At 37.5% G+C, this 11,993-nt stretch overlaps 1 non-coding gene across 1 annotated transcript; it reads left to right on the top strand.

Annotated features, from left to right (window-relative positions):
• The first annotated feature begins 4,662 nt into the window (after positions 1 to 4,662).
• On the top strand, positions 4,663 to 4,769 carry LOC121043977 (U6 spliceosomal RNA). Its single transcript, XR_005797042.1, has one exon. It is a non-coding gene; the product is annotated as a U6 spliceosomal RNA (small nuclear RNA).
• The last annotated feature ends 7,224 nt before the right edge of the window (positions 4,770 to 11,993 follow it).

The following is an 11,993-nucleotide window of genomic DNA, read 5'->3' as shown; positions in this document are numbered from 1 at the left end:
AAATCACCATTTTGAAGAACAGCTCTTATCATAAAATAAGCTATACATTCTTGGAGGACACAGATTTTACCTTGTTCATCGTCCCTGTTATAGAGCTATTATATGAGCAGGGGCCTGGTAAAGAGTAGGTAGGTATCTATAACCATTGGCGAGGTTGAAGGGAAGTGTCCACGATGGTGAAAAGGACTAGAGTAAGGAGATTTCTCGTGCATTGACTCTGGCAAACACCCCAAGCATTGGTTGATTGTTTGTTTGTTTGTTTGTTTTAAATAAACCCTTGGTAGAATCTTAGGGTATTAAAACTGGAAGGATCTTCGTGTTAAAGTTTGATGTGTTCAATCATACCCCCTGCCCTGCCAATTTCAGAAAGAGTTGAGAATTAGTCATAGATTGCCAGTAAAGCTGTATTGGAAAATACTTTTGTACTTGAGATCCAGTGGAATTTCTAAAATTGTTACCTGCTTATGAAGAGAAGATTGGGTCTGCAGGATGGACAGAGACCCAAAGCAGTTATAAGGGAATACACACACACACACACACACACACACACACACACACACACACACAGATGGGCCTCTACGCCTGCCTCTAGAATGGTACTTCTAGAACTATCTGTGCTAAAGAACCAATTTAGAATGAAATTTTTGACTTTAGAAAATTTAGATAATTTAGACAAAAATGAGAGTAAAATCACTATTAACATTTTGACTTAGTTTTCTAATATGTTCTAGTATCTAATACCTAGGATGACAAACTCTGTGTCCTTTTAAACTGTTTGTGATACCTTTCAAAAAGTTCTAGACTATTCTCAGACCTTAATGTTCTGGATGTACTTAAAATTATATTTGGGTTTTAAAATATTCAGTTGGAATTTTTATTGAAAATTCATTAAATTTATAGATTAGTCTGAAAAGAATTTACATCTTTATAATAATCAGTCTTGTCACTGAAGGACATGTTAGGTCTCAGCATTTACTCAAGTTTTAATTTATGTGCCTCAGTAAAGTTTTATAGTTATTTTAGTTTACTTATTTTAATTCCAGTATAGTTAACATACTGTGTCATATTAGTTTCAGGTGTAGAATTTAGCAATTCATCACTTACATACACCACCCAGTGCTCATCATGATGGGTGCCCTCCTTAGTCCCCATCACCTATTTAACCCATCCCCACCCCACCCAACCTCCCCTCTGGTAACCATCAGTTTGTTCTCTGTAGTTAAGTGTCTGTTTCTTGGCTTGTCTCTCTTTGATCATTTGTCTTGTTTTTAAAATTACACATATGAATGAAATTATGTGGTATTTGTCTTTCTCTGACATATTTCACTTATCATTGTACTGTCTAGCTCCAACCATGCCATTGAAAATGGTAAGATTTTATTATTTTGGGGGGGTTTTTTTTGGTGTTTATTTATTTTTCAGAGAGGGAGAAAGAGAGAGAACACAAGCAGGAGAGGGGCAGAGAGAGAGGGAGACAGAGGATCCGAAGCAGGTTCTGTGCTGTCAGCACAGAGCCGAATGTGGGGCTCGAACTCATGAACTATGAGACCACGACCTGAGTCAAAGTCAGATGCTTAACTGACTGAGCCACCCAGGTGCCCCAAGACTTCATTTTTTTATGGCTGAGCAATATTTATATATATGTATATATATACATATATGTGTGTGTGTGTGTGTGTGTGTGTGTGTGTGTGTGTATCACATCTTCTTTATCCATATATCTATCGATGGACACTTAGGCTGCTTCCATAATTTTGCTATTATATAAGATGCTGCAATAAATATAGAGGTGCATATGTCCCTTTGAATTAATGTTTTTGTATTTTGGGGGTAAATATCCAATAGTGTGATTACTGGATCATAGAGCATTTCTATTTTTAGCTTTTTGAGGGATCTCCATACTGTTTTCCACAGTGGCTGCACCAGTTTGCATTCCCACCAACAGTAGGAGAGGTTTCCTTTTTCTCCACATCCTCACCAACACTTGTTCTTCCTTGTGTTGTTGATTTTAGCCCTTCTGACAGGTCTCAGGTGATACCTCATTCTAGTTTTGATTTGCATTTACCTGCTGATGAGTGATGGTGAGCCACTTTTCATGTGTCTGTTGGCCATCTGCATATCTTCTTTGGAGAAATGTCTGTTCATGTCTCCTGCCCATTTTTTAATTGGATTATTTGTGTTTGGGGGTGTTGATTTGTATAAATTCTTTATAGATCCTGTATACTAACCCTTTATTAGATATGTCATTTGCAAATATCTTCTCCCATTCAGTAGGTTGCTTTTTAGTTTTGTTGGTGGTTTCCTTCACTGTAGTGAAGCTTTTAATTTGATGTAGTACCAATAGTTTATTTTTGCTTTTCTTTCCCTTGCCTCAGGAGATGTCTCTAGAAAACTATAATTTTTTCAAATAGGTTCTGCACGTTTTGGTTCATCCAAGATATTATATTGTGGTTCTTGTCATTAATACTGACACCTGTTTTTCCATTATATTTTCTGACTGGTCGCTACTTTTCTATAGCATTCTATTCATAAATTATTGTTTAATAATAGAAAAATACTCTAATTAGTTCCAACAGTAGTTTTTTGTGGTTATCTTAACCATTTTAAGTGTATACCACAGCAGTGTTAATTATATGCATATTGTCATGCAATGAGATCTATAAAACTTCCTCACCTTGCAAAACTGATACTCTGTATTCACTGAATAACGACTCCCTTTCCCCCTCTCCCAGGCCCTGGTAACCACATTGTAACTTCTCTATTGGTTTGACAACTTTGGATGCTTCATAGAAATAAGAGAAAGCAGTTTATATCTTTTTGTAACTGTCTTATTTTACTTAGCATAATGTTCTCAAGGTTCATCTATGTGGTCCCATATAACAGAATTCCCTTGACTTTATTTTCTTGCATTTTCTAAATGGCCAATATAATCATATAATCTATAAATAATTAGCACTTTCTCTACTTTTCTGATTCTTCATTTCACATCTTCTTCTGGTATTTTATTATTTAGAAGAATCTTGGCTGATAATTGGAGATAATTTCTCCTAATGGCATATTTTAGTAGCATAGTAGGTTACATTGTTACTTGTTTATTGAAGTTTTAAGTCAGGAACAAATGTTAATAGATAATCTTACATTGAAACATTTTTGAAATTTTTACAATAAACCCTATTTGGCCATGTTACATCACTCTTTTAAAAATATGCTCAAATAGGGGCGCCTGGGTGGCTCAGTTGGTTAAGTGTCTGACTTTGGCTCAGGTCATGATCTCTCAGTTTGTGAGTTCAAGCCCCGCATCAGGCTCTGTGCTGACAGCTCGCTCAGAGCCTGGAGGCTGCTCCAGATTCTGTCTTCCTTTCTCTCTGCTCTTCCCTTGCTCACACTCTGTCTCTGTCTCTCTCAAAAAATAAAATAAACATCAAAAAAAATTTTTTTTCAATTTTGCTTAAATAGGGACTCCTGCGTGGTTCTGTGGGTTGAGCATCCCACTCTTGATTTTGGCTCAGGTCATGATCTCAGAGTCATGGGATCAAGCCCTGCGTCAGGCTCCACACTGATCATGGAGCCTGCTTGGGATTCTCTCTCTCTCTCCCTCTCCCTCTCCCTCTCCCTCGCGCGCTCCCTCTCCCTCTCCCCCCCCCCCCGCGCGCGCGCGCTCTCTCTCTCTCTCTATCTCTCTCTCTCTCTCTCTCTCTCTCTCAAATAAGTTTTAGGGCACCTGGGTGGCTCAGTTGGTTAAACATCTGACTTTGACTGAGGTCATGATCTCACAGTTGGTGGGTTCAAGCACCTCATCCGGCTCTGTACTAATAGCTCAGAGCCTGGAGCCTGCTTCAGATTCTGTGTCTCCCTCTCTCTCTGCCCCTCCCCCACTTGTGCTCTGTCTTTCTCTCTCACTCACTCTCAAAAATAAACATTAAAAAAATTTTTAATCTTTAAAATAAGTTTTAAAAATGAAAAAAAAATATGCCCAATAGGTTTGCTGTTATTTCATCTGATATATTTATATCTATAATCCTAACCCTGGCATTTTTTTTTAATTGCTATCTGTTAAGATGTGCTATCAGTTTTGAACTATATTCATGTTGTAACATTAGGAAAGTCTTCATGGTTTTCTGTTCTCTGGAATAGTTTAAATGCAGGAGCATACCTGTTCCTTAAGAGGTACACTGATCTCACATAGTGGTTTTCTTTCTTTTTTTTTTTTTTTTGTTTTTGTTTTTTGGGGTTTTTTTTGTTTTTTTTTTTTAAATATATGAAGTTTATTGTCAAATTGGTTTCCATACAACACCCAGTGCTCATCCCAAAAGGTGCCCTCCTCAATACCCATCACCCACCCTCCCCTCCCTCCCACCCCCCATCAACCCTCAGTTTGTTCTCAGTTTTCATAGTGGTTTTGTTTCAAACTCTTTTATAGGAGGCATAAGTCATGACACTCTAAAAAAAGGAAGCAGGTTTGTTGAGGTATAATTTACATAGAGTAAAATTCACCCTTTTTAGATGTATAACTCAATGAGTTTTGCGATATATGCAGTCACGTAAACACCAACCACTCTAGATATAAAATAGTCCGGTTATCTCCAAAATGTTACCTCATGCTAGCCCCTGACAACTCTGAACCTGTTCCTTATAGTTTTGCCTTTTAAAAAATATCATATAGTGCTCATTTTGGCAACACATATACTAAAATTGGAATGATACAGAAAAGATGAGCTTGGCCCCTGAGCAAGGATGACACACAAATTTGTGAAGCATTCCGTATTTTTTTTAAAGTCATATAAATTAAAAAAAAATTTTTTTTAACATTTTTTTAGTTTTGAGAGAGAGAGACAAAGCACAAGCAGGGGAGGGGCAGAGAGCTGGGGAGACACAGAATCTGAAGCAGGCTTCAGGCTCTGAGCTGTCAGCACAGAACCCGATGCGGGGCTTGAATCCACGAACCATGAGATCATGACCTGAGCCAAAGTTGGACACTTAACCAACTGAGCCACCCAGGCACCCCAAAAGTCGTATTAATATTAAAGGGGATTCTTTGAAGGGAAAGGAGAGACAAAAGTGACAAAGACAAGAAAGGAACAGAGAAAATCTCCAGAAACAATAACAGAACAAGTAATAAAAAGTCATATAAATGGAACCATATAGCATATATAGCCTTTGGTCTCTGACTTCTTTGACTCAGCATAATGCTTTTGTGATTCGTGGTGTCATTACATGTATCAGTCATTCATTCATTTTCATTGTTGAGTAGTAGTTTTCATTGTTGAGTAGCTGGATTTAACAAACTTTGTTTATCCATTCACCAGTTGATAAACATTTGGGTTATTTCTAATTTTTAGTGACTATGAATGAAGTTGCTAGCAACAGTCACCTATAGGTTTTGTTTGTACGTGTGTCTTCATTCCTTTTGGGTAAATAGCTAGGAGTGGAATTTCTGGGTCATTTGGTAAGTACATTTTTAACTTTATTAGAAGATATCAAATTGTTTTCCAAAGTGACTGTACTATTGTATATATCCACCAGCAGTGTATGAGAGTTCCATTTGCTTCACATCCTTACTTGTGCTTCCTGTTGTCTAGCTTTCTTTCCTTATGGCCATTCTAATAAGTGGTATCTCATTGTAGCTTTAATTTGCGTTTCCCTAAAGATGTTAGCATGTTTACATGTGCTTATTGGCCATCCAAATCTCTCTTTTGGTGATGTGGATGTTCAGATTTTTTGCTAATTACATTATTTTCTAGGGCACCTCGGTGGCTCAGTCAGTTAAGCCTCCGACTTCAGCTCAGGTCATGATCTTGCGATTCGTGGGTTCGAACCCTGTGTCAGGCTCTTTGCTGACAGCTCAGAGCCTGGAGCCTGCTTCAGATTCAGTGTCTCCCTCTCTCTCTGCCCCTCCCCTGTTCGTGCTCTGTCTCTGTCTCTCTCTCAAAAATAAATAAACATTAACAGTTTTTTCTTATTACTGAGTTGTAAAGAGTTCTTTAGACATTCTGAAGGTAAGCCCTTTATCAATTTTTTTGCAGATATTTTCTCTTTGTAGTTTGATTTTTTATTTTCTTAGTAATGTCTTTGAAAGAACAGAAATTTAAATTTTTTACTAAGTCCATTTTGTTGACTTTTTATGTGTCTCAAATTTAAGAAATATTTGCTTAAATATAAAATCATAAAGATTTTTTTCCCATGAATTTTATAGTTTTGGGCTTTACATTTAGGTCTCTGACCATTTTTGGTTAACTTTTGTATATGTGGTGAATAAAATTGAGATTTTATTTAATTTCAATTTTTTTGGCATATAAATGTTCCATTTATCCATCACCATTTCCTCAAAAGATTACACTCTGTCCATTGAAATATATGGAAACCTTTGTCAAAAATCAGTTGACTAGATCTGTGACATATTTGTAGACCCTCTATTCTGTTTTATTGATCTATATGTCTTTATCTACTGGAATATCTCACTGTCTTTATTAGTGTAGCATTAGAGTAAGTCTTTTTTTTATTTTTTAAAAAAAATTTTTTTTCAACGTTTATTTATTTTTGGGACAGAGAGACAGAGCATGAACGGGGGAGGGGCAGAGAGAGGGAGACATAGAATCGGAAACAGGCTCCAGGCTCTGAGCCAGCAGCCCAGAGCCCGACGCGGGGCTCGAACTCACGGACTGCGAGATCGTGACCTGGCTGAAGTCGGACGCTTAACCGACTGCGCCACCCAGGCGCCCCTAGTCTTTTTTTTTTTTTTTTTTTAAGTATAGTTGATGCACAATGTTACCTTAGTTTCAGGTGTACCACTTAGTGATGTAACAAGTTTTTATATTGTGCTATGTTCACCACAAGTGTAGCTACCATCTATCCCATCCCACCCCTATTATAATATCATGACTATATTTCTTATGCTATGCTTTTTATTGCTGTGACTTACTTATTCCATAAGTGGAAGGCCGTATCTCCCTCACCCTTTACCCATTTTGCCTATTCTCCCACCCCCCTTCCCTCTGGCAACCATCAGCTTGTTCTCTGTATTTATAGGTCTGATTCTGCTTTTTGTTTGGTTATTCATTTGTTTGTTTGTTTTAGACTGCACTTATGAATGGAATCATATAGTATTTGTCTTTCTCATTCTGACTTATTTCACTTAGCGTAATACCCTTTAGGTCCATTCATGTTGTCTCAAATGACACAATTTCATCCCTTTTAAGACTGTAATATTTAATTGTTTATATATGCTGTATTTTCCTTATCCATTCTTTTTATTTATTTATTTTTTTTTGAGAAGGAAAGAGAGAGAGTATGTGTGTGAGTTGGGGAATGGAGGAGAGGGAGGGAGGGAGGAAGGGGGAGAGACAGAGAGAGAGAGAGAGAGAGAGAGAGAGAGAGAGAGAGAGAGAATCTTAAGCAGATTCCATGCTCAGCATGCAGCCCAACGTGGGGCTTGATCCCACAACCCTGGGATCATGACCTCAGCTGAAATCAAGAGTCAGACACTGAACTGACTGAGCCACCCAGGTGTCCATTCATTCATCTACTGGTAGACAATTAGGTTGCTTCCTTATCTTGGCTATTGTAAATAATGCTGCAATAAATATAGTGGTGCACTTGTCTTCTTGAATTAGTGTTTTTGTTTTCTTTGGGTAAATACCCAATAATAGATTTATTGGATCATATGGTATTTTTATTTTTAATTTTTCGAGGAAGCTCCATACTTTTTTTTATAGTGGCTGTACTAATTTATATTTCTGCCAATAGTGCATGAAGGTTCCTTGAAATCAGTTGATGTTCTATTTTTTCAAAGTTGTTTTGGCTATCTTAGGTACTAGATTTTCTATATTAATTTTAGAATAAGCTTTTGACTTATAATTTCTGCAAAATATCCTACTGGAATTTTGATTGAGATTGATTCAGATATATAGATCAATTTGAGGAAAGTTGACATCTTCCCAGTATTGGGTCTTGCAATCCATGAATGTAGTATACCTGTTTATGTAGGTATTCAATTTCTTTCATCAGTGTTTTGAAGTTTTCAGCACATAAATCTTGCACATATTTGGTTATATTTATTTCACTTTTTTGATGCTATTGCAAATAGCATTTAAAAATTTAATTTCTGGGGGCGCCTGGGTGGCGCAGTCGGTTAAGCGTCCGACTTCAGCCAGGTCACGATCTCGCGGTGCGTGAGTTCGAGCCCCGCGTCAGGCTCTGGGCTGATGGCTCAGAGCCTGGAGCCTGTTTCCGATTCTGTGTCTCCCTCTCTCTCTGCCCTTCCCCCGTTCATGCTCTGTCTCTCTCTGTCCCAAAAAATAAATAAACGTTGAAAAAAAAATTTTAAAAAAAATAAAAAAAAATTTAATTTCTGATTTTTCATTGCTAGTAGATAGAAATAATTGAGTTTTGTATATTGACTTGCAGACTGCAGCCTTGCCAAACTCACCTATTCTAGTACCATTAAAAAAAGTAGATTATGTGGGATTTTCTACTTAAATGATCATGTTGTCTGCAAATAGTTTTATTTCTTCCTTTACAATTATTTTATTTCTTTTTCTTGCATCTTTGCATTAGTTACAATCTCCAGTATAATGATGAATAAGGGTAGTAAGAGTAAACTTCCTTGCTTCTTTGATTTTAAAGAGAAAAGCATTTCAGTTTCTTACCACTAAGTATAACATTAGCTATAGGTTTTCATAGATGGCCTTTATAAGGTTGAGGCAGTGCCCTTCCATTTCTAGCTTGCTGAAAATGGTATCATGAATGGATGTTGGATTTTGTCAATTTTTTTTTTTTGCATCTATTGATGTGAGCACAGAGCATTTTGTTTTTAGTTCATTGACATGATTGGTTAACTATCAAATATTGAATGAACCTAAATATTTGAATGTCCCCAAATATTTTGGGGACAACCTCAATTTGATTGTGTTATGTAATCTTTTATATGTTGATAGATTCAATTTGACAAAATTTTATTAAGGATTTCTGTGTTAGGATTTGTAAGATTCTCTTCCTATAATGTCTTCCTCTGTGTTTGCTATTAGGATGATGCTGGCTTCATAAAATGACTTGGGAAATGTTTTCTTCTATTTTATGTACACATTTGTACAAAGTTGGCATATTTCTTCCTTAAATGTTCACCAGTGAACCCATCTAGGCCTGAAGTAGTTTGTATCTTTCAAGGAAATTGTCCATTTTTCCTAAGCTATCAATTCATTGGTATAAAGATGTTTACAATATTATCTTATTATAATTTTAGTTTCTGTAGGGCTTATATTGACATCCTCTCTTTCATTGCTAATGGTGGTAATTTGTGTCTTCCCTCTTTTTTTTTTTTTCGTGATCAGCATGGCTAGAAGTTTATCAATTTTATTGATCTTTTCAAAGAATAACTTTTAGCTTCATTGATTTTTCTCTATTTTTCATATTTTATTGATTTCTGCTTTTATTATGTCCTTCCCTTTGCTTGCTTTGGTTTTAATTTGATTTCTTTTTTTTAATTTCATAAATGGAATCTTAGATTATTGATTAAAAGACTTACTTGTTTTCCAATATAAACATTTAGTGCTATCTATTTTCCTCTTGGCGACATGAATGTGAAAAATGAACTTGTTTCATGCTTTTTATTTTACCCAGTCTAGGTTGAATTGACAATTTCTAAATGCTTAATGACCATGTCTGCATTACTTATCATTGATTGGTCATAATCATTTTGGTCAGCAGGTCACATTTGAGTATCTCTGCTTTAGATAATAGAACCTGGGCTCTAACCCAGGTTTGCTCACCACATGGATTAAGTGGTGAGGGCTGGAAGGAGACTATTGCACCTGTAACCTGTGGGCCAGCTACCCAGAAGGAGAAAGAGACAGGCCTTGTGGAAACAGCAACTTTAATGCCTCACACACCCCCAGGAGAGAGAAATAGCTGTAAGGAATCAGACTCTAGCCCTCTCCCACCTTAGGGAGTAGCCATTAGGAGGAAGGACTAACTGTCATTCTAATATCCAAAAGAAAGTAGAAATTCTGTCTCCACAAACCTATATAAATAAGGAGAGAGACAATGATTCCACTTTCCTTGTTACTCTCCTATTACATCCACTTCCCTGATTTGCCCACCTTAAAAATCAATTATATTTAATGGTTTCCTAACTAAACTCACAGTGCTTAAGTGCTATGCATAAACTCAACCAGCTTGTTAGTGTTAACAAAGAGAATGAAAGAGTTCTTGACTCTTAGCCTAATGTATTCTTTTCACTATAGTAAGTTTAAATTATCTTTCCCTTGCCTTTTAGCTTATAGTCAAAGTGAAGGTGTCTGTGTATGTGTGTGTGTGTGTGTGTGTGTGTGTGTGTGTGTGTGTGTGTGTGAAAAGAAAGAAAGAGAGATGTGGATTTTCATTATTTAAAGGTTTTGATTAATCAACTTCTGGTTAATAGATATGAATATCATAACAAAGATTTCTGTATTAAGAAATAGGAATTTGAAGATACCATATTGTCAACAGTGAGATATGTCAGAGTCACTGAACTTTGGAGCTGGGATCTGTATGACTCAAAACTCTGTACTCTTTTCATTTTGTCTCTTTGCTTCTCACATGTGATTACAAGTCCCAAGTCATAAAGGCACTTGGCTGTCGAGTCCCAAAGGCATCATTTTCTTGCTGTTTTCTCAATTGCACAACACTTGCCCCCAGAGTACTGACCCTGGGACATAGGGCTCTACTGATTGCCCTTATTCTCACTTTACAAGAGGAACGAAGGTTTTCATGAAGTGGAGTGTTTGAAGCTGAAACTAGTGTTGAAAGAACAGTTGCTCCTCTTACTAAAGTGTCCCAAGAGCAAGGAGTCCATTTGCTCTCTCCTCCCAGCCAGCCTCCCACCCCCAACTCACACCCCTTTTACCAAAGCAAAGGAGTATGCATCTATCTGCATAGTCATTAAAATGCACCAAGTCTCAGAACTGGCTTTCTCTCCCCCCATTCTACTGCTTGACAAAGGATTTGTGACAAAAGACCTTCTTCCCGGTTTGTAAAACAGTTGTGTAAAACTCGGACTGTAAAGTCACAGTTGACTGCTTTAATGTGGAACAGCTGGGAGGGTGTAGACACACTGGCAGGTTGAGACAGGGACTGGGAATGGTCCCCCATTCTGCGAAGGGTCGACTTAGTCACACCACCTGCTGCCCCTATTATTTCAAGAGCAAACCAGTCATGACAGCCTCAACAGACGGACACACGGCACCAGACGGTGCAAGGGAAGTTAAGAAAAGATAAATTAAGTGATCAATAAAGATAAGGGACCTGCTCAGCAGTAAATGGTGCTGACAGACCAGACAAAACATGAAGCAAACGGGCATTTGATAATGTGGGGGTGTGTGGAGCTTAGCGTCAACCTTCATAGTATTGACATTTCGGACACCACTGGGACATTGGCAGTGGATTTTCCTGGCTAGGCTGACTTGAGTTGGAGGTGGTTGCCTTTATCTTTCCATTGTACATGCAGAAGAGTTCAGGGTCCATTTTAGAAGTGTACTAAGCTATATACATGGAGGAAATCACAGCCGGCATTGACCTAAGCCAAACTAGATAGTGCATGGGTATGAAATTGGAGGTTTAAGGTCCACAAAGATGCCTCTCCTTTTGACTTATTTGAACATTCATTAGTTTGTTCACTCCATCTAATCTTGAACAAGCATCTATTATGGACTAGGCACAGTGCTAGGCCATACTAGGTATGGGGGTATGGTGGTCGTAGTGGTGCTGATGGTACAAAATTGCAGTCATTTCCCTGAGGGTGTTATAGACTAATGAGAGAGACACTCCCAACACCCCACCCCCAAACTAGTTTAGATATAATACTACCCTTAAGTAGTATAGTGGAGGGATGTACAACATGCCAGAGAGTGACTCAGTCTGCTTGAAGGAATCAAGAACATGTTTACAGAGGAGGGTAGGAGGGAGAAAGTCAAGGAAAGACATTTCTGGCAGAAAAAAAAACAACACAAAAAACACAGATA

The sequence above is a fragment of the Herpailurus yagouaroundi genome, unplaced genomic scaffold (genome assembly GCF_014898765.1).
Source record: "Herpailurus yagouaroundi ecotype Mexico unplaced genomic scaffold, PumYag 187, whole genome shotgun sequence".
NCBI classification, from domain to species: domain Eukaryota; kingdom Metazoa; phylum Chordata; class Mammalia; order Carnivora; family Felidae; genus Herpailurus; species Herpailurus yagouaroundi.
This window is presented reverse-complemented; position numbering and strand designations above follow the sequence as displayed.